We start from the raw sequence: 23,392 nt of genomic DNA, 5'->3' as shown, positions 1-23,392 counted from the left end.
TGAAGTGTTTTTAAATTTTATGTATTTGGAATTATTGCTTAAAAAATTATCTAATAAATTAAAACTATAGGTATATAATTTTTTAGCGTTGCAAAACTATTTCTTGGTCATATTGGATTCGTTAAAAAAGTACTACAATATTTTTTACTTAAAACAAACAAAATAAAAATAGTTTTTATAAGAAAGTTCTAGACTTAACATAAATTTATTTTAAAATATTGTTCGAGAAAAATCTAAAACGTTGTAAATTTTTATCACTCTCGTGTATTTTTAAATTAACAAAACCAGAAATTTACAACTTCTACAACGTTTTGCTGTAGCCTTTTATTATTTTACTAAAGTTTACACAATACTAAAAACATCTATACACAAAAATATGGTAGAAAACCAGGCTTGCTATGAATTTTAACCTGTTATTAGCGACTCGGCCCGTCCGACTGTTTTTGATATTTGGCCAAACACTCAAATGAAATGATTTGTAAAATGAAATATTAATTTAATTCATTTAAAAAAATTGTAATATAAGATTGATTTTATTTTTGTCTATTTCCGAAAACAATGCTCCCAACAATACTCAGTTGCTCAGTTTTGAAGTAGTTTTCAAACTGATTAAGCTTTTGTAGATTTTCAGATTAAGGAAACTTCGTGTGTCATCCTGAGCACAGTGTGCACGCCATATTGTGTTTAGGATGCATTTTGGGTGATGGCCCAAAAGTTATTTGGACTGAAATACTTAATATCAAACAATATAACGTTATATAAGCGGGAAGAAATTATTAAGTAAGATAATAAATGTATAATATTATCTGTATTATATTTATTATGTATAATCAGAGTGAAACAATTCTTTATATTAAGTAGTAAATAAGTATAAGTAAGTTAGAAACTTGTCGGTATTCGAGTTTTCATTTCTAATAGTCAGTAGAGTTTTGTCGGTTCTCGATGTTTAGCAATGACCTAATAAACTAGTCTTTGTCTCTTAAAACACACGATGAAATTATAAGCAATATATTTACAATCGAGATCAAAGTATAATATCATTTATCTCAAATTGAGTACGTTCGTGTAAATTTTGTTGAAGAAAATAGCCAAAATAACACAGAATAAATATTTTACTATACTAAAATATTTTGAATCAAATTTGAAGTAAAAATCTGAAAACAGATGTGGAAAGTTTAGTTTATTATTTTTGTTTTAAAAACCTTCCTCACAAGATCTTTAGTATACATTAAACACGCTTAAGATCCCTCATTTAATGTTATTTTCATATGAATTTTTATCTAAATCGTTTAAATAGAATTGCTATAATTTAGTTTCACACACGAATAAAGATTTCCACTGGGGAACTTCATTTTAATTTTACTTTTTGTTCGCTGCTGCGGTTGGTAGTCGTATGTTGCATACATTTACTGACTTACGTTAGAAATAGTAAATTATTCTCGAAAGACTGGAATTCCTTTAATAGTAATAGCCAAAAGACTCATTCAGACCTGTTACAAAAACCGAATATTTGCAAATGTCCTTTAAATTACTATTAGATAAACACATTCTCAATGAATCATAGTCATATATGTATTAACTAAGAGAGTACAAACCATACAACCATCCCAACAAACTTTCCTCGCACTCGTTCCCGTTGAAACTCGCGACATGTTTTTCCATTGTATTTCCATTGTATACGTTCTTATCGTCAGAACTAGACCGATGCTATCAGGAGTATGCTATCTGAACTGCAGAAGCACTAAATGTTTAGGAGTTATATCATTCTAACAGATCGACAGCCTCCACTAGTTTTGGAATTCAAAATTTTTTCGTTTACTCAATTCTATACTATTTTTCATGACTTCTCAATTTGTATTTTAATGGGAGAAGGAGTTTATTATAGTCAAATCATTCAATATCTCTGTGGAGTTGAAATAATATCCGCTTATAAACATATCTAAAATAATTGTTGTCTTTTTTGTGTATAGAGCTATGAGTGTTGACTTAATCACTCCAAAATTAACGCTGAGATATAAAATAAAGTATATAAAGTATTATAAAACTATGTTTTTTTTTAACTTTTACTCGACCCATTAAACCAAATGATACGTCAGCACAGCTTTCTTATACCTAAAAAGTACAGGTTCGGTCTGTCGGGGGATACTACCCTCACGTTTGGGCAGAAGTTGAAAAATGGCATCATGGCTTTGGACTCCTTGGAGAGACGTGTAAAAAGGCTTATTAGTAGCAAAGATTTTGTTGAAACTGATCTAATATAATGAGTGTTAAGCTCAAGTGTCAAGTAGCACAGCCTAGAGCCTATTTGATAGAGGTTGCGTAGGAATCTCAAATCTTTTTTTACCATCGGACACTTCCGCCTTTCTCATGCCCATAAGAAAACATTGGAACTGTTTGCATCTGGTTCCTTCCATTTGTAATTTGAGCGTGTTCAGAAAACAGGGAATAGGCTTTTCTTAGGATTTACCTCCTACCTTGTAGTCGAGTACTGTCCAATCTATATTTAAAAACAGCACTAAGTAAATTTTATTTTTTAATAGTGATCATAAAAGTTGTTTCGTAACAAGGTCTTAAGAGTTCCATCACTGCATTTCGTACTTAAACTAAGGCGGAAAGAAATAATGCGTCCATTTAAAATGATAATTCCCTTTCATGTTATTTTGTAGGGATAGTTTGATTTTACTCCAGGGAACCATGAATATTACTACGGGTGTAGAAGTGCTTTCACACCGAATAAAACAAAAAGTTATGTCGCAGTGTTTATATATAATAAAAAGATAAATTTTAATAACAGTAACGTTGTTAACTTTTTTAATCTATTTTCTTTTTGAATGTTATCTTTTAAAGGGCAGATAACGTTATAGCGATTTGGATCATTGACAAAGTACACTGAACAATGTAAATGTCACTACTATATCTACATAAACCTCAAGTGGTCAAGCTTTCTTGTTCTATAGTCCAGTTATCTGAGGTGGTTTTTATGTAAAAAAAATAATCGGAAGACCAATTTCAATTTTAGGATCGGAAAACGGAACACGTGTCCAAAAAAAAAACGGTTCGGTGCTGAAACCCTGAGGTCGCTTCGCTGAACTTGCTCCATGAGATTTTATTTCCAGTGAAGAGAGAAAAAATGCGAAGATGGATGTCCTAGTATATAAATCATTGTTTAAAATATTTAAAAAAAAAATTTTTTTTGACAAATTTCACTCACATAAATCTGTAATAACAGTCTTATCATAAATTTTCATTATAATCCAAATAATTTCTCAATGAAATGTATAAAGTCATGTTAAGATCAATTAAGCAATGTGTGATGTGTAAGGTCCCTTACTGTCTGATATGTTTAAAGTTGTTATTGCTGATAATTGTTACTTTGATGTCAAGGACGAAACTTTGACCTCTCCTTGGAACTTGGGAGTGAACGGTGTCTTAAAACGTAATTTAAACTACAGAGCTGATATAAAGCCCTTGTTATGTTTCCAATTAACACTATTGTTGAACTTCACACTTCAATTTAAGTTAATAATTATTATAAATCTATATACATATATAAAAATATATGGACTTGATTTATTGAATATTACATACTTAAAAATAATTAATAATTGTACATATATATGATAAAAGGGATCAGATTAAAAATTTAGATGAAGTTCAAAATATTTTCAAATCGCCTTGTTTTTAATGATGTGAAGTTTGCTTACCTTAATAGTAAAATGTATTTTTATAATTTAAAATCAGCAGACTTTTAAAGATTAATATAATTATCGAACGTGCTATGTTACTCGTTGCTTGCTCGTGTTACCACATACCGACACTGACCACGGCACCAGAGTTGTGTCGAGGATATTTATAAATATTTTTATGTATTCCTTCAGTATAGGAATTATTTTAAAAACGCTTCTTTTTAAGTGGTTTCAAGTTGGTATCAGATTTTGCCCGACGTGTCGATTACATTGGAGCAACCGTGATCACTATATTATTCTTATCACATCTTCTATCTTATTATTTGTCATCTACAGCCAAATATTTCTTAATTTCCTTGTGTACGGCTCTGGATGCATGCATAATGCGCTTATTGTGTCTTGAGGTCCTGTGGTATGGTCATGGAATTAATTATATATTTCTAATGAGGGGGTCCCAGGTCTTAGATAGATTCCACCCGTCTCCTCTATTGACACCAGAATATTTTAGTTAGATTAGTTTCGGTATTTACCTGTCTTCACGAGCGAGGAGCTGTGGTTTGTCAAACCGGATGTTTTGGTTTGGCTTCCCCTGTGGGTTCACATTCTTCTGACTTCGACCTCAGATCTTATAAACGAAGGTAATAAAAATAATTAAACGTCGGATAAAATGCGATACAATAAATCAGCTAGTATATCAAGACCATAGTTTCATTAAAAAGTGTACTTAGAAAAAATTTGTAATAATAATGTATGAGTTAGATCATTGTAAAGTTTGGTTAAGAGCCATAGAGTCTACACACATGTCAATACAAAACATTATTCCTTAAGATATTGAGCAACCAGTTCTGATTTCTGCAAAGCTTTCCTCACTCCTCGTAACAACTTCTCAGTCTTTTTTTCGTCGCATGCGACCTTCATTCATAGCTTTATTAACACGAATACATTATTTTTGTCATTTTAATTATAAAATCATCATGCAAATTATATAGTCATTATTTCGTGGTATAATCATGAATCGTGTTTATTCTGTATTGATTCTATATTTCGCATTGTGTTCCTGGAAGTTATTTTGTTTGTATGTATCAGTATCATTGAATAGTAATATAATATTTTAAGTGTACAATTTACTATATGTTCGGTTATGATTGCAAGTAAAAAAAAAAGTAAATTTATTACATTGTAGAATAAGTCTTATATTTCATGTTTATAAATACAGGTGACTGTGACAAAGGTAGCAATATATATCCGTCTTTGTCCACACCTGACATATGACGTCACAACAGGTGGGCTTAGACCGTTAAACCACAGAGCGGAGCCTCTATATACTTTATGTGTTGGTACACTGATGGAATAGCCATAAATTACTTTGAAGGTACGTACTCTATGTAGCAGATGGCCGGCGCGTGCGGCCAGGCGTGAATTAGATAAAAAAGTGGTTTTTTCGACCCTCCAAATGCTAGACCCTTTATTAGTAACTTCTTTTCGATTATTTTCAAGCTTTCATTATATTTGAAATAGAACTTCACAATTATAGCATTCATTAATTTTATATGATAATTTAAATAAATATTTTCTTTGCTGATTCCATATTGTAAACTTAAGTTGTTATAAGCGAATTATACACGTCTTATTTTTAATAAATATAGAACAATCAATTCAAAGTATACACGAGTTAAAAACTAAAATAGTTTCGCCGTCTAAGACACTCATACAGAGGTCGGTCGTTAGAGCTGTATTTCTTTCACACCTTTATTTAAATGACTTATTCACAAAACTACACACATGTAATCCTGAGTGACAACTTTCAAAAAATAAATCAACAAAAAAATTTACTATTAGACAAAATAAAATGAAAAAGAAATAAAAAAATCCTTCTTCGTCTAATATATCTACTTGTATATAAGATTTCATGTATTTTCATATATTCATTGTCTGTTCGTGAATTTGTTTCCAAAATAATGTTCTCATTATATAAATGTTTATTAAAGCCACGAGTAAAGCAAGGGAACAAAGTAAAGTTGAAGTTAGTTTGTCTGTATCTATGTATATATCATAAAAATTCTGTCAATGAATAAAGTTTACGAGCAAGAAAATTTAATAAAAATAAATCATATTGTACATAATATTCAAAAGTAAAATAAGCACTGTTAGTGCTACAGATCATACTTTTAGTGCCTTTTATGAAATTCACTTGAAAAGCTTTATTTTAAGGCTTAGTAAGCACGTAAAAAAATTTAATATAAAAAATACAAAGTTAGTTCAGGGAAGTTTCTCGTGAATATAAAAAAAATACAATTATTTTCAAAGATATAAAGATGATTTATATATAAGATAAGTTATAGATGTTTTTATAAGAACTGTTTATTTATTTTTTATTCTATCCTAAAAACTAATTTATCAAACGAAGTCGAAGTCAAAAAGTTATTCTATATTGATAGTAAGTAACTTATAATATAAACATATACTACGGTCGTGGCAACAGGACTGACAGTTGGTGAAGGATCGAATAACTTCACCTAAAAGCAATTTTTTGGTTCCGGATCACAATAAGTTTAATATTTTTCCTCAACAGAAGTTCGTGAAAGCGGGAATTGTGATAAACTTGAGCAGGGAATAACAGAGCGGCGTTATGTTAACTAATAACAAGACGATGTGGCCTTGGAATACATGAAACGAGGTAAAGAAATAGAATTAAAATAGCTCCTTAATATAAAAGACATTAAAACGATAATAGTTACCAGTTGTATACATACATAGGTACTATGTACGCACTGTGACACATTTATATACAAATATTTTCTTGTACTAATTTCGATTCAATCGTACCAGAGACAGAAATAAAGAAACATTAAAAAATAAAGACTTATCAATAACAAAAATAGCTCTTTCCTAATAATAGATGTTGAATATTTGTTTCAGGGGAACAAATAATTCTGTGATGTTAGTGTGAACATAGACAGGAGACAGCTAGCCAAGCCAGGCCAAATCACTATAGCCGTTTCTACAAACCACAAACTCGTGAAGACAGATATATCGAGATCAGTTCTAAGGACTATTAAAATTAAAAACATCCTTATTTCAATAGATGAGAAGGGTGTCATTTTTTTAACACCTGGAATCCCTTCAACAAAAATATAAAATCCCATGTCCCTGACTCACTACCAGACCTCAAGAGACACACACACATATATATATATATATATATATAGTGTATCCAGAGCTATGTGTGAGTTTAAGAAATCGTTGGCGGTAGATGACAAAAATATTAATATATATTGAAAGTGATTAATGCATATAGTTTCACAGTAATGAATATTTTAATTCAGGTTTACGTACAAACATTGTGTTTTGCACCGATGAGTTCTAAACCTAAAGATATGTAAAAAAAAAAATATGAAGAATTATAAAGTTACGTCGCTTTTAATAAAATAACTTATGCTTTTTGAAAAAAATATATATTTTGCATAAAAAAAATATGAAGCGATATATATTTTTAATTTTTTAATAAAATATTCACTATATTATATGTAATTAAACGAATATTTTAAATTCCATGTGGATACTCCTAGAGGCTATACCCTCACAGCTGGTCTGAAACGCGTCACATTGAAAAAGGCAGCCCGAGCAAAGTTAAAGGAACCTCAAAATTTAGGGCATGCTACTTCAGCTTGTCTTTACCGAATTCTGTTGACCTGAAGAGCACTCACACATAGACGCTACAACCCCTGTGTGGACACACAACACACACACACACACAGAACAACCCTCAGCCTGGAGAGAAGGCTTCAGTACCGTTCGAGCCTCAGAGCGGAACGCACGTCGCTCTTCATGACATTGTGTATCGGAATTGGCGGGAGTGAAGTGATCATGTGTTAGTGTCAGTGAAAATAATCATGTAAGGGAATTTGTTATGGATTTAGCGGTAGGATGAATTATTAGGAAATATTTACTTTATTTTGATAATTATTACTTATAATTTTTTATATACCCACATTTAATGTCGCTTGAAAATATATTACGTTGATATTTTTCGTTTATTTCTTTATTTAATTTATAATGTTTTCTATGGATTTGGTTATTTATAATTAATTTTAAAACTAGTCATGAACTCATTGGTGGTGATGTTCGTCAAGCTCGATCTATTTCCTGATTTCTGTAGCTGTTCTATAAATGCTTGTAACTGACTCACTCACTATGAAAATGACACATTAAAATTATACTATTCTAACTGACATTTAAATATATATTTAGAGTTAGTGAAGAAGGTAATGGGACATTTTTTTGTGAAAGCGATTTATTGTATAAACCCGTAATAAAATAAAATGAACTGCTATAAAAATGATTCTAATACTAAACAAAATAATTTCATTGTTAGATACTGTCGTTATTAGGAAAAAATAATATTATTATTAAACTAATTGTTTTGACACTTTTCATATTTTTAACATACTATAATAAAGGTGACAGTCATAATAAGATTTTATTTGTATACATTTTTGTTCTTTTTGTCTTAAATTTATATGTTTTTCTTTAACTTATGTATTATATTTATATAAAATTGATTAAAGACAATAATTGAGTTTGTAGCAGATTTTAATTTTATTTATAAATTATATAATTAATAACAAATGCTCTGTCAGTGATGTCACAGGAACAGGAGTCACAATATAAACAGAGCTTATTTAGCTGTTTTCTTTAAAGGTTAATTTGTAAAGTCACGTAAATGAAGGTTAAATAGGACGGTGACTTAATATTCTGATGCTTCACATACGACTCTACATCTCTATCTCGAGTGTGTAGAGTCATCTCCATGTCTGTTTACGCAAATTATATGTCATTTTACAAAAGTGAAATATTCATATAATACAAAGATAGTGAATCGTTTTGTTTTTCACATCCCTATATATAACTGATATGATACTGGCAAAATTTTAAACTATTATACTTTAACATTACGGCTATATAAAACAGTCGACGAAGAAAGTGATTGACTTCATAAGATATTTTTAATATATATATGTATTTCCTGTCATAAAATTAGGAACAAATATCGGTTTCCTATATTTAAAATATTGTAAAACAGTCAGAGGCAGTTCGTTTGTTTATTTAATAATAATTTCGCGATTTCAATTAGCAAAATATTTCTATTAGACGAGGACGTTTGAGAACATTCGTTCAACGAGAGCGCTGGCAGCGAAGAGACATTCTACAGATGCAAAGAATTATCCTTTTGTTTATAAATGAAAGGTTGTTAAAGATATTTTTAAATGTATCATTACTACTAGAGTAATTTAATTAATGTTTGTTAAACTATCTAATGTGCTACCCGCGACTTTATCCGCGCTGTTTATATATAAAAGCAAGTTTTTCGTTTATGCAATAAAACATAACTTAAAACATAGTGCTTATAAAACTTTAATTTGTTTATTGTTATATATATATATATATATATATATGCCGAGTATTTATTACATTTGCGTGACGTAACTGTGTAAAATTAAGAAATTTTATCAATTTTCTAATGAATAAATTAAAATTAAACAGTTTTGAAATGTCTTTGTAAGAGTTAAACATCTGACTTTGAATTTGAAGTAATTTTATTGCTGAATATATGAAATGAGTGATAAAGATGACGCAAAAATTGGTTAATTGTATATTATAAACAATATTGTATCGTGTATGTGTATTATAAGAAAAAAGTGACTTCATTTATCGCAGCTCTTGTTCAGTTTAAATCTGTATGCGACAGTGCTATTTCCAAATTTTATTTCTCTCGTATGTTTCATTTTGATTTTAAATTCATAGGAAAAATTATATTTTTCTTCTCTATTCAATATGACAAATATAATTGTATATATTTTTGCATTTTTTTTTGCTTATTGCAAATCCAAAATCGCTTTTAGGAATGAAATAATAATACAATGCGTTATTCTTTACACATTTCTCATTGAAATGAAAACAAACAACGCAATGTACACAAACACAACGAAAGCTTCGAACTCAAATGTTTTGATGTGGCCGGAACAGAATTTTTAATTTAGAATCGTATTTGGGTCAACGCGTTCAACTAACGTCTAAATTTTATGAATCTGTACATTTTACTCTCATATAATTCTATTTCATGTTCATTTGATAGATATTTTAGCTGTTCTCGATGATCCTTGGTTCTAGACTCTATTTCTACCCTGGCTGGTTGATTATTCTAGAAATTTTTACCATTTAAAGCGTTTTTTTAAGGTTCTTGTTATGAATACTACAAATGTATTCGTTATCATAAAAATATATTGTGATAAATATGTTAAATTTTCTATACATTCGTATGTATTTGTTTAAGTATATATTTATTTCATTAATTAATCAATGTTGACTAGATATTTAATTTTTTTTCTAGAGGCTGCTCAGACCGTAGAAACGTGGTACGATTCATATGTTACTTTGACGGGTTTTGATAAAAAAATCCAATACTGGAACAACCCAGTATTTGAATACCAACTAAATAGTTGAAGTAAGATTACTCTATCAGTTCAACAAATATTCCAATCATAGTCATAGCTGTGTTTTGTTAAAAAAAAGCACCGAAGTCATTAACACAAACCACAAACAGAAAATAAGTTGTAGGAAATATATCCAAATAGTTCTAATAACTAGCGGATACTAGCAAAAATATTATTAAAATAAGTTGAATTATCCATTAACGTAGCATTTGTATTAAAATAAAATTTAACAAAGTCCCCTCTAAAATGGATTCCCCTTTTCAAAAAGGTAGTACTTTTACTTACAAAGTCTGCTATAGAACCGTCTACTGTAACATTTTATATGAAGTTTCTTTAATAAAATCTATGAAACATACAAATTAATATCAAAATATTGGTCAAGCAACTGTTTGTCTGTTATCACAGTAACCGACCGACGTACTTACACTTAGGAAAACGTTTTTAAAATAAGCACTTATTAAACCAACAGATTCAATTATGTATTATTAATATTTATTTCATATTTCTAAAGTTTTTTATGTTAAGGAAAAAAAAACCTTAAATATATTAAATTTACATTAAATTTAGTAATTTTGTCAGATTTAAGACAGACCAGCTGATATAATGATAATTATTTTATATGTCATAGCAAATGAAGTCACTCGATAATATATTCTATATATATAATGATACGCACCAAAATGGAACAAAACAATTATATGCAACAGATTCTAGGTCGAGACTGTTCGTGTCACTTAAAGCTTAACCTGGCCAGTCTAAAATGAAATAACTCCTAGTATAGCCACTTAGCCGGAGTGGCGTTTTTATGTTGGTCATTTCATGCAATGACGAAATTGTTAAGATTTTTTTTAGCTTAATATGTTTTAAATCTTAGCTGGATGAGTTTCATAATATTTGAAAATTCAAAAAGGTGTTATACGCCTCTAAAAATATTTTTGGTTGAGTGGAATATGAAAATTGTGATTGAAAATTTATAAAGGCGTAAAAGTACTTTTTTCTCTAATATATAATTAGTAAATGTCAATCATCAATTTGTACTAGAGTTAAAGCAATCAAAAACGCTAATTCTTGCAAATTTTTAGTTTTTCCAACAACTCTATCAAAGTAAATCTGCGGACAACGGGGTCAAAATGATTTCCAACAAAAAAATATCCCTTTTAGGAAAAATCTAATAGGCCGTAAAAAAAATATTTGTTTATGTGGGAGTTGAGTACGAATCATTTCCAAGAACAAAATTTGAACCTATTTTTACAAAGTTCTATTAAGAATTGCAAAGTGTTATCATTTCAGTGTACAACAGGCAAAGCTTGTTTTTACAAAGTAAGTAACAGAAGTTCAATGGCACTTATAAAAAAATCGGTTGATAGTGTTCGGTAACGCTGGCCTTCTCTTGCGGTACATGAGTAGTGATACAAAGAAGGAGTCGATCGACAGGACGCTCAAGATGTATTGGACGACAAATAAATCTCCGGATAATCGACTTAGAATCTGTCCCAATTAATACGAATTCTGTTTACATACTTTTTTCAAATAAACAAAAATTAATATACGTTTAAATATATTGAAGAAATAATGAAATTTTATAATTAATTTCTATTTATATCTTTGTAGGACCAAACTAATCCGTATTTTTTTCATTACAAATGAGACATTATTAAGGCCTATTATCACCTTATAAACACTCTTGTCTCGATGATTAAATTTTGTTTTTCTATTAAGAAATTATATGATTTACAGTTAAATTGTTTTTTGTTATGGTCAGGACGATATGAATCTGAGTTCTATTAGTCAGACATAAGAGTACAGATTGAGTGTTGTCTGATATAAATTCAATATTATGTTCTTGTCACCTGTCCTTCATCACGATTTTTAAATAATACATGCTAGACTGTCCTTGTTAGCTTTTTGTTGGAGTTAATTCTGTTAAAATTGTAAATAATATTTTTAACTTGTCATGATATTAGGGGACTCATCGCAGGATATTATATCGTGTGCGTTAAAATCAAACGGGCGGGGATATTTAAGTCAAGTAATCGTTGCGGTGGTCGATGGTAGATTGAGTTATATTGACATACGTTTGTCTCTTCCGTCATACCGCTCGTACATCTCAGGAGGTGGCTAGCATTAACGAAAAGATTATAGTATTCGATAGTACTGATTTGAATTAAACATTATGAGTTAAATAATGTGTGTATATTAATTACATGATGAGATGTCGAAAATATATGATCAGCCGTTGTTTCAAAGAATAGTAGTTGTAGTCAATATAGTAAACAGAATCGTATCGTCTGATCTTAGAGCGTTTTGGTTTATATAAAGATGGTTGCAAGTTTTCATTTAACATAAAAATGATTGTGTTCAAAATAATATTTTTTTAACAATAAAACAATCGACATCAAACAGGAAAGTAAAAAGTAAAGAATACTTATTTATCACAAATCTATAGGTATTTTCACTTCGATTTTGGGAAATTATTGATGAATTATTTTATGGTTTGAAGTAAAACAATAAGTACGTCTACATCTCACCAATCGCTCTAACTGAACTTAATATTAGTTGGTAAGTATCAATGAATATCAGCGATCTTGCTGATTTAATTTATCTTTATTTTTGTTCTTATACTACCAAAATGTTTGTATTTCTTTTAATTTAATGAACTGTTGCTGTAACTGTTGTTATTTACAATTAAGTACCGACGTAGGTAAAAGGGAATTAACAGATTTGAACCATAATATTTAAGTTATATTAAATTATGTTCCTATGAAACGTCATTAAGATATTTCTCTTTTGTTTCCTAACATTGTTTGTGTCACAAATTGTATTCAGCGGACTGTCATAATTAGTTTTCATTGGCTCTTAGTTTGTAAGACTACTTAGATATTAGTATCTTGATAGTAACTATCTAGCATCTACTTATTCCTATGTTTCTTTAATTTTCCCAAAACTGTAATAATTTTCACGTATCCAATATTAGTTTGAGTACTTGGTAAGTTAATTAGTTAATAAGTTGTTGTGCTATGCGCCGATTTCAAATTTATATAACATATATGAACTTTTTGGGACGTAATTTTTTTTACTTCTTAATGATATATTCGAGGTGGGTAGTTTTTGTTCTAAAATTATTTATTTTATGGTTTGAAGTGATGGGTAGACCTTATAAGAATGCTTCTCGAATGAGGAGACGAGGGCTACTTGAGACGGAATAAACTCAAAAACTCCTCGACCGATTCGGATGATATTAGGTAAGGAGATTGTTTAAAATCAAATGGTTTGCATTAAGTTATCCCACTGGAACTATATGGGTGAGACTGGCGGGGATATTCAAATTGGTCATAATTTTCGATGGCTCTGACTTTAAACTGCTTTTTAGCTTATAATCTCCTTTGCAACCAAAAAAGTATTCTCAGAATCATTTCATAATTGAAGAACAAACAAAAATTATAAGCGGTTGATTTGAGGAACATCCTACTTTTGATATAAATATAAATGATAAATACAAAAATTTGTTGTTACTGGCCTTTTATAAAAACGATATTGATCTACCTTTTATTTACGTGAATTAAGTTAGAAGCAATTAAATGTACTACCTAAATGTACAGAAGCTTAACCAAGACTGTAGCCATTAGAGCGTTAAGCGTCCTAAGAGAATACCATTTTCAATTAACGATTTAAAGATTTAATAATAATTACTTTTTTCAATAAAATTATGTAAATAACTTAATACTTTATTGATGAATAATACAGTTCAGTAGATTTAGTTCTTTACAACGTCTTAATATAACTTTCAAGCGATCAATATTAAACGTAACTATATAGAAAAGTCCATAGAACAATAGTTACATAACATAACTAATAAAAAAAGTAAAATTAATAATTTCTTGGAATCTTAACATATATTCGTTCTATTTTATTAATAAAATAGGTAATATTTGATTTAAATGAAAACCGGATTTGATTTTCAATTTCACAGTTCCTCGTAATCATTTTCCCGTAAAGTCGAGATCACACTCTCGGGTGTTAGTTTTATTAAAATGTGCTCCTGGTAAATTATTATTTTAAAGTGTGAATATTTAGTAGTTCAAGGCCGGCTGTGAACCCGCAATACACATTATATTGGAGGCAGTAATCGTCGATAGTGGCCGTTTACCACAAGACATTTGCTTGTTTGTTCTCCTTGTCACCATAATGCAAAAGAAGAATATGTATATATATATTTATATATGATTATCTTTAATTGAAATAATTAAGTCGTTGTGGATGATACTTGTGCTTCAGATAGATTGTAATGTGGAACAGCAACCAACCGCAAGTGTGTCGGGTTCTGTAAAATAATAATATATACTATGATAGAAGAAGAGTATATTCTTTGAGCAGACAAACTACTCTAAAAACATCAGATGCAACTAAATTCTAAAATAAAAGGTTATAATAATAAGAAAACTTTTTTTTATATTTGTGAAAGGCATATAATAAGGCTGTATACGTAACTTTCTACTTCAATTGCATCTCAAAACATCGTATGTGTTTTGTTGCTTCACATCAAACTTACTTTCCTACACAAGTTTTTTTATAATCCAAATTCGTTTTATTACGTCAACAAAAACTATGACATATTTATGGTCCGGCCGCTTATACTTTGCGTTTCTGACAACTGTCAATTCGTCAGGACTGAAAAATATATAAGTGGAATTTTACTTCAATTTATCATAATTGTTGCAATGTTATTTATATTGTGAGGGTAGAAATATAATACCCTATGATCTAGTTTGCTCATCATTCCAAAATCTGTCTCAAATCTGAATATAACACCAATCAGTGACGTCACACCAGCGGAGACATTAATAGATCGCGCAGTTCAGGAATGATATCATGTTTTAGTTTAGTTAAAATATTAGTTCTCACGATTTTTGTTAAAAAAATATTATAACATGAAGTAAGAGCTTATATTATTAATATCACACCTGTGCTAATGAGATCCTAATCACATATTTAATGCAAGATAACCAAAGCTAATTAAAAATAGTATTCCAATAAGAACAATTCTATTTTTATGAAATTTTATCAACGTTTACATACAACCATGCCTCCTATCCCACACAAGAACTCCTATTCGTATGCAAAGTATAAAAACATTAAACCTAAATATGTTGATAATACAGAAGAGCTCGCGGAGTAAAAGCGTTATATAACATCATATAAATGAAAAAACAGATTCGCATTTACAATATTAATACGAAAAATGAAATTAAAATGCCGTTCCACTAGCCGGGCAGGGATCACTGAAATGTTTTTTGGAATTCCGCAACGGCAACCGAGTCTACGCTGTGTATAAATACAGAAAAGATCACAGCAAAGTATGCTGTACAAAATATTTATCTGCATTTGTGGATTTAAAAAGGATTTCGTTACAATACAACAAACACCACAGAATTTATTCATATTCTCACATAGTTTAAAATCTGAACGGCGTCAAATTATTTTCTAACTAATACTTAATTATGAAATCCTCGAGAAAGCGGACGGTATATTGAATGAATATAACTAATGTGCTTTTAAATTCATCGTAACTATAATCATTTTATGGCAAACGAAAAGGAATTCCATTGTATGATTTTAAATTTAACCCAGACAGATGTACTTGACTAGCACGCGCTTCATAAATAAACTAGCAGTTAGGAGATACAGCGGTTACTTTGCGAAGCAGTTTAAAAACTAAAATCTATTCAGTTTTCATCTATTAATCTATTAATTTTCGTCTCTATTCTATAAAGTTAATAATTTTAAAGATAATTTTGAGGATAGTTAGATCAAAATTAATTTATTTAGGTGATAATGATGATATTTATAGGGTGGGGATAAATGTGAGGAAAAAGCTGATATTAAGATCTATGTGACAGGTCGGTGTCCAGTAGTGGACCGAATACAATTGATGACGGTGATTCCTACTAAGTGTGAACTATTGATTCATTGGAAACTAGAAAATTGCAGCTGAACATTTTCACCTGTGATATCTGCTTAAGGTATTTACATTTAAAAAAAATCTCCTCACGCCCTACAACATAATAGTTTAATATTCTCAAGATTTAGAGGATTATGGACAGGAACTTGTGAGTTGAGATGACTAACAAAGAAGAGTCTGGAAAGGTTTTACCAGCTAATGCAAATAATCAAAACGGGTCTGGACGAATCATTCCTTGTATTAACTTACTTAACAAAAGTTACATCAACTGACTTGCAATCTCAAAAATAAAATTTAATTTACGAAAAAAAAAAAGTTAATTACAAGAATTAGTGAGGTTACTAAATCCTAAAATAAAATAAAGTTAATTAAAAGATTAAAAATATCTTAAGAAAAAATCGTGAATCGGAAGGCGCGGTTACGGCGAAACGTTATTATGGTTTATGGCACATAACTTTTATACCATCGAGTATGCGTTTTATTACGTTGGCGACCTTCGTAATTGTTCGAATTTTAGGTTGGCATGGCGTCATTTTGGTAATATTAGAATTTTGCTTGTAACAGAAGTCGCTTCTGCTACGTTCATAGTAAATTTCCCTCTCATCCCAAACTATCCAAGCCCAATTCTTTTTCGAACCACTTCGTTACTGACGCGCCGTTCAGTTCAGATTTGACTTTTCAAGTGACAATTCACGTGTCGAACAAATTTCGATTATTGTCAGATTCAGGGAATATATAAATGTGAGAGAGCTTAGGAATTTATGTTAGTTACATGTGTTTTGAACTATGTTTTAAAAAATAATACACTTAAATTAGACAAGCAAAATTAAATTAAGTTAAACAATAAGTCCTGTTAAAATGATTTTTCCCGCCGTTAATAGTGAAATAACGACAATGTTTCAAGACGTCATCGAATTTCGAAACAAACGCCTTTTACACGAGTTTCAATCAGATTATAACATTCTTAGCTCCAAATGTTCCAAAATACTAAATTCCAGCCCCTTCATGCAAGGTTGTAGGATGAACAGCAATGTATTCCCTTGGATTAATCTTGGAATGCAATACTTATATTTAAATACTTCCGCACACATGGCCTCAAAAGCGATGTAAAGGTCCATAAGCCTTCTTCACACCCTCAGAGGATTCAATGATCACACCAAATGAAATATATATAAATCCGTGAAGTGGAAAAGAGTTTAAGAAACAACCCGATTATAACAATACCAAGAAATAAAATTTCGCTTCTGTTATAACACAGTGATCGTAATTACTCTGTAAGACATATAATGTTATAACCAGCAGCTTCCATTCTCATTCAAATTTATCTTTAAATTGTTTATATTTAACGGAATTCTAGATCTTGACCGATAAATTAATCTCGAAATAGTTATGAGTAATGAATGAAGTAAACTAAATTGTGAAAATAATAGAGGCCACGGATGGTCAACTGGCGTGCGTCCAAGACGAGCTCGGAGAAGGAAGGGACTTCAGCCATGAGCGGGCGCGTTGTTAAAGAAATAAACACCAGGCAAATTATAATACGCTATTAATAGTAATTATGTATTTAAAAACCTTAAAACGATTGTCTAAAGAATTCTATAACGTGTTGATGTAAGATTATTTATGTAAAACTGTGAAGTGTAATTAGGTACAAAAATTTATTAACTGAAAAATAATTATTGTAGCGTTTTTCATGAATTTAAAGTCCATTAGAATGTTGAAGAACTTAAAATTCAGGTCATAAACGTTAAAACTATATATCTTTGTACTAATCGTACTCATTACTTTAAAGACATTAACTCGCTTCAGTATTTAAGACTTCCTTTTGCTTTTTCTTGCTTGGTTATTAAAATCTTATTCAATAACTTTATTCTATTAAATTATAAGTATTACAGAAATATCTCATTATAATATTCTTCAGCCAGCTATATTCATATATCTCGTCTTCATTCAAGTTCGTTGCTACAAATACAATATTTTTTTTTTGCGTTCTGGTCCAAACCCAAAACAAACTTCGATTCAGAATGGAACTCAGAAAGTAATGAAAATTTTTGTAGATATTTGAGAATATGAAAAATATTAGACGTTAATGCACTTGTAATAGAGTTAAAAGTTCAAAAAAGTTACGGTCAATTTCTCGTTCACCAGAGATACTGTTTGAACTAAAAAGTTATTGTCTTAAAGTATTATATTGAAAACCCATCGCCATAATTGAAATTAATATTTTATATTTAGGTACTTTAGTTTTGTTGGAGTCGGTGTATCTATTTTATTTGTTCGTATTCAATTTAATAATACTTTATACAAGCTATTCCTTTACTCTCAACGTTTTCGGCATGAAGTTTAATTTTGGTGGCAATAAGTCAATGTAAGTGGGTTTTATTTTTATTGCAAGTTTTACGAGTGTTCCCAAGGTCTAATACTCTGCAACACCTCTAATGTTACAGATGTCCATAGAAGACGACTATCGCTTGCAGTTTTAGAGTCTCTTCCTGTTTATTTGGTACCTTCTAAAACGATTTTTTATAATTCAGAGAAAAATCACTGTACAAGTTTCATTCAGATTAACACACGGGAAATGCAAAATAGTAGAATATTTTCCTCTCGTGTCTTTATTAGGTCAACAGTAACTTTCTGCTTCAAATACTACAAGAACGTTTTCGCAGTACTTTTTATTTCGCGCACTGTGTATGAGAGGATCCTGGTATCAAATATTTGCTAGAAACCAGCCTTTTAACATATCAAAGAGATATAATCTTGAAATGTCACAAAAAAATTCTTAATTGTGACTTTTGTTTTTATACAATAATAGTTCTGCAATGGTTTCCAAGAAAAATATACAAAAATGACCTTTGTGAATTTATAGTATATTTGATATGAACAATTATCAAAAAGTTTCTAAGGGTTTCTAATTGCGTAACTTCGAATTTTTAAAAATTTGCCATGTTTTATTTTAAACTACCACCGAGGCTATGTTCAATTAACTGGTTTATATATTTTTGAAGTAAGGACTGTCATTTTTGAAAGTTATAATTAGGTTGTATCTTGCTCGTAGCTTAGATCTACTTGTAAAAAGTTTCCAAGAACTACAATTATTGTTGTATCTACAGAGACGTCGTAGCTATGTTTATTACTTGTTATACTTTAAAATGGAATAACTTTTTTGTGATATTTTTGCTTTTATTTTTATAAAGATGATAAAGATTTGAGTAAAATTTGATTTTTATTTATATATTCAAAGTGAGGTTTTAAAGAATTTATATTGCATACTTTTTATGTTAATTTGAACGTATAGCAATATTGCCATAAAACTCTTTAGAGACGAGATTGAAGTTATATTTGTATTATACCAACTTTTGTTTGTTAAATTTGTAGCTCGTAACTAAAATAAATATTAAGTCATGTATAAAATATTTGTCTCTCCAACCTGTATTAATATGGCCTAGTGGTTGAAGCTCCAATCTTTAATATAAACAATGAGCTCAGTTGTCGAACCTTATACAGGCTGTTAATTTTTTATTCAGGATCCGCATTGTCTATGAGCATCATTGTGCTCTACAATGGTTATTGAAACAGATATACAATCAGCAAAAAATTTAATTATACCAATCGATATGTGTTCTACATCTGACCCCATTTCATATTACGCAACCGTTTCCTTTTTTAACCGAAAATATAAAGTTATTTTTGCAGTCGGCAGTTATTTTTTGGCGCGATTTCAAGCTATAACCCGACTATTTTGAAGTGGTATTCATGGATTATTTATGTTCAAGGTGTAAAAGCTATAATCGACTGGATAGCCGGCCATTTCTAGCAGTGCGGTTGAAATTTGTTTACATATATTACAGATAACGTTTGTTCTCCGAATAAAATGAAAAAACCATCTCTTTTCATGTACTGACTTCTGAATGCTTTGTAAATGCTTTGTAAATATCTTAATTACAATTATTCAAATAATGTTAAAGTTGAATAGGTTATTAATATGTTTTATGTATTTTTAAGTGAACACAACAAGATTATCCGTATATTTTTAGATGATATAGAATTCTATTATTTCCTTGTCAGGTACAAGTGAAGACACTTGTACACTCACACCCACATTGGGTTATATTAACTACCTTTTATCGCCAGCAAATCTTCTCGTCTGTCATCCTTTAACATGTAATAAATGTCAGCAATAATATTATTAGATATAATGTCCTTAAAAGATTTTTTTTTCCGTCAAGTGATTTTCTCAAACATCAGAAAATAATAATTGGGTACATTAACCAAAGAAACATTTAAGAAACGGCACAAAGATATCCAGTTATCATAATTTTCCAATAAAATTAACATAATTTCTGATAAATTTTCAACGAACGGGATCTGCTTTAAGTCGGAATGCAAAACATCTGGTTATTGTACTATTGTAATTCTTATAATGATACTTAAATATATTAGCAAAAGGCTTACTTTTGGAGACAGGATCCAGATGCCCAGAAGACTGTAATTTTGCTGCTACCTTTTCCATACACAGAAACCCTGAGGTCCTTATCTTTATTTAATTGTGTTTGTAACAAAGGCTGTGAAATTATAAGAATTATAACGACATTATATAATATACTTGTAAAATATGAAAACAAATACCCTCAAAGTTATTTCGTCCTCCGTGACAATTGCTTCTCTGTAAGGTCAGAGTTATTTCAGTAATTCTAAACATGGTTATTTAAGTATATGTAGTCACGATATGTGTGTTATTCTGTATGTTGTCTCGAGGTTGCTTTCATAGTTTCAGTAATACATGACTGGTTACTGCTAGAAGAAGAACTAGTATTCGATTTGATAGGTGTCCTATGATAGTAATAGTTATTCTCTGGGCATATTGTAGATACATCACGAGTATGTTATCGGTGTGCAAGAGGTATAGTATACGTTAATTCTTACTCTTAAAGCTTGAAATACGCTAAAGCTATCAGTGTGAACAGTATAGTATATACTTGTATTAAACTTATGTACCATAAGGTAAAGATGTTAATGTACTGACAGAGTCATGACTATTTATTGTTGTAATAAAAGGGAACCCATTGTACTGTGATCGGTTCGTCATTCGCTATTATTATATTTGAGACAAGTCCCTAATTAGTAACATAATTAATGGTATCCCTAACCCAAGGGTCCACAATTAAAACGTCTCATCTTATTTATAATCTATTAAACAAAGGACATTAATCTATACGAAAACTAAATTCTAAACACATAGAAACCTTAATCTAATAATTAAGACTCCACTGAAGGGATTTATTGGCGAGATAGTTTAAACGACTTGTACGATATCATGCGACTATTATTCAAGCAATAAGTTAAGCGGTTTTTACTTCGGACAGTTGTATGATTTAATACAATAATTACTTTTCTTTAATAGATATTTTTAATTTCTCATTTATGGATATATGTTTTAAATATATTTGTATAATTGAGACATCTTTATTCTGTTAACAAAAGTTCTTTTAAATTCTATTAACTGTTTTCGCAGCTTGCCTGGTTGTCTTTGTCGCTCGTACTCTCAACGTCTATAAATATAAAATAAATGTACATTAATCGTCTTACATTCCGAGAAATGACTTAAAAGTGATGTAATATTTCTCAGAGTAAACTACAATATGGAATAGGAAGCCGTTGAGGTTGTTAGTATGTGAATAATTAATATAATACTTATGTTACAGCGGCGCTGTGTTCACAAGTAAAATACTCAATTCTGATTTCGGTACTTGCTTGAGTTTGAGTTTGCTTATTGTAAACGTTTGGTTCCAGTGAGAGCGTTTCAGAAAAGTAGCCGAATTTTTCATTCTTTTGATATAATAGTTTTAGTTAATGTAAACTCCAGTTAATTTTAATATTTCAACTGATTTGTAAATGAAGGACAAAACGGAAAACTTATTGTTTCGTTTTCTATATTATTTCCGTTAAACTTCTAAAACTAATTTTTACTGACTATGAAAACTATTACAATACCGTCTGTAGGTTAACATAATTATAATTTTCTTTGCTATTTTATTTATAAAATGACTTAAAAAAATATTCAGGTGAAAAGAAAATTAAATATAGTTGAAAAAGAAAAAGAAAATTTTAGATATATGGTTATATTTTGCTAATGACATTATAACTTTTTTAATACGATACAACTAAATTCGAAATTTAAAGTTTCCTAAATTTGTTACAATTTTAATTTAAATCTTCTGCTTTCAAATAACTATATCCTATTCTTATATGTCGGATATCACTCTGTTGTTATTCTAAATCAATCAGTCTTTATTCGTGATTATCTCAGTAAATATTTATGTAATTGTTGTATTTGTAAAAAGAAAACAGATGAAAAAATTAAATCTCTGTCAATCGCACCACACCCTTATTCAAAGGTAAAGAGACGCGATTTGACAAACTTTGAAACGACTTTGATGAAATTTGCAACTCGTGTTCAAAACAAATATTTATAATTATAATTTATCTCTAACACTGGAGACACGCTTTACATACGTACGTATACGGGAATGACTTATTGCTAAGAAGTTATTTTTCTAATCATGATATATAGAGAGAATAATTGTTGTGAAGACGCTCTGGCTTGGCTTAAACAGATAATGTAAAAAACATATCAAATATTACTTTTTGGCTGTGAAGGTAACGAGTCGTCCGAGCTTCGAGAAATCTTAAACTTCTATTCCTGTATAGAAATTGTTAGTTAATATTAATCTTTTTTAAATTTATAAGAGATTCCACTTTTTAATCAGAAATCTGAAGTCGCTTCTGGACCTAGTTTAAAATCAGTTGGTGCTGACTTTTAAGATGGAATAAAAAGTTTCGAAACTGCTTCAAACCACTTCTTATTAAAGCGACTGTTTCTACGTGTACTTTGTGTGACTTCTGTATTGGTTTTAACTTGTTATACATTTTTATATCGGAAAAGAAAATTTTAGTACAACAAAAAAAACTAAAATGAATTGTAAACCTTCTACAGTGTACATACCTACTAAATAAATAGCCTTTGTATAAAGTATCAAGAAATGTAACCTTTATACGAAATGCATTTATCGATATGCAATAGTTTAATCTTAATTCACGTGTTTGTTTTTTTAATTAATATTATCATCAATGATTAATAAGTAGGACGTTGAGTTGATATATGAATCTAGAAAAATCATTGAAAGCAAAGTTTAAGATGTTTTACAATCACGAGCCTCAAGTCATTAACTATCTAGAAATCTAGAATAACGGGG

The 23,392-nt window shown here is 29.7% G+C and overlaps 1 protein-coding gene across 4 annotated transcripts in view; it reads left to right on the top strand.

Moving 5' to 3' along the window:
- The first annotated feature begins 7,431 nt into the window (after positions 1-7,431).
- Positions 7,432-23,392, top strand: part of LOC116775581 (hemicentin-1) — a 249,666-nt gene continuing 233,705 nt past the window's right edge. For 2 of the 4 annotated variants that reach the window (XM_061525171.1, XM_061525173.1), the window contains exon 1: positions 7,433-7,581. The gene's annotated coding sequence lies outside the window, so the exon portion shown is untranslated. Of the gene's footprint in view, positions 7,609-23,392 lie in introns of all 4 variants that reach the window. The other 2 variants (XM_061525174.1, XM_061525172.1) reach the window with 2 other exon arrangements.

This window comes from Danaus plexippus, chromosome 27, assembly GCF_018135715.1.
Source record: "Danaus plexippus chromosome 27, MEX_DaPlex, whole genome shotgun sequence".
Taxonomy (NCBI): domain Eukaryota; kingdom Metazoa; phylum Arthropoda; class Insecta; order Lepidoptera; family Nymphalidae; genus Danaus; species Danaus plexippus.
The sequence above is the reverse complement of the archived record's forward strand: the minus strand, read 5'-3'. Positions and strand labels throughout refer to the sequence as shown.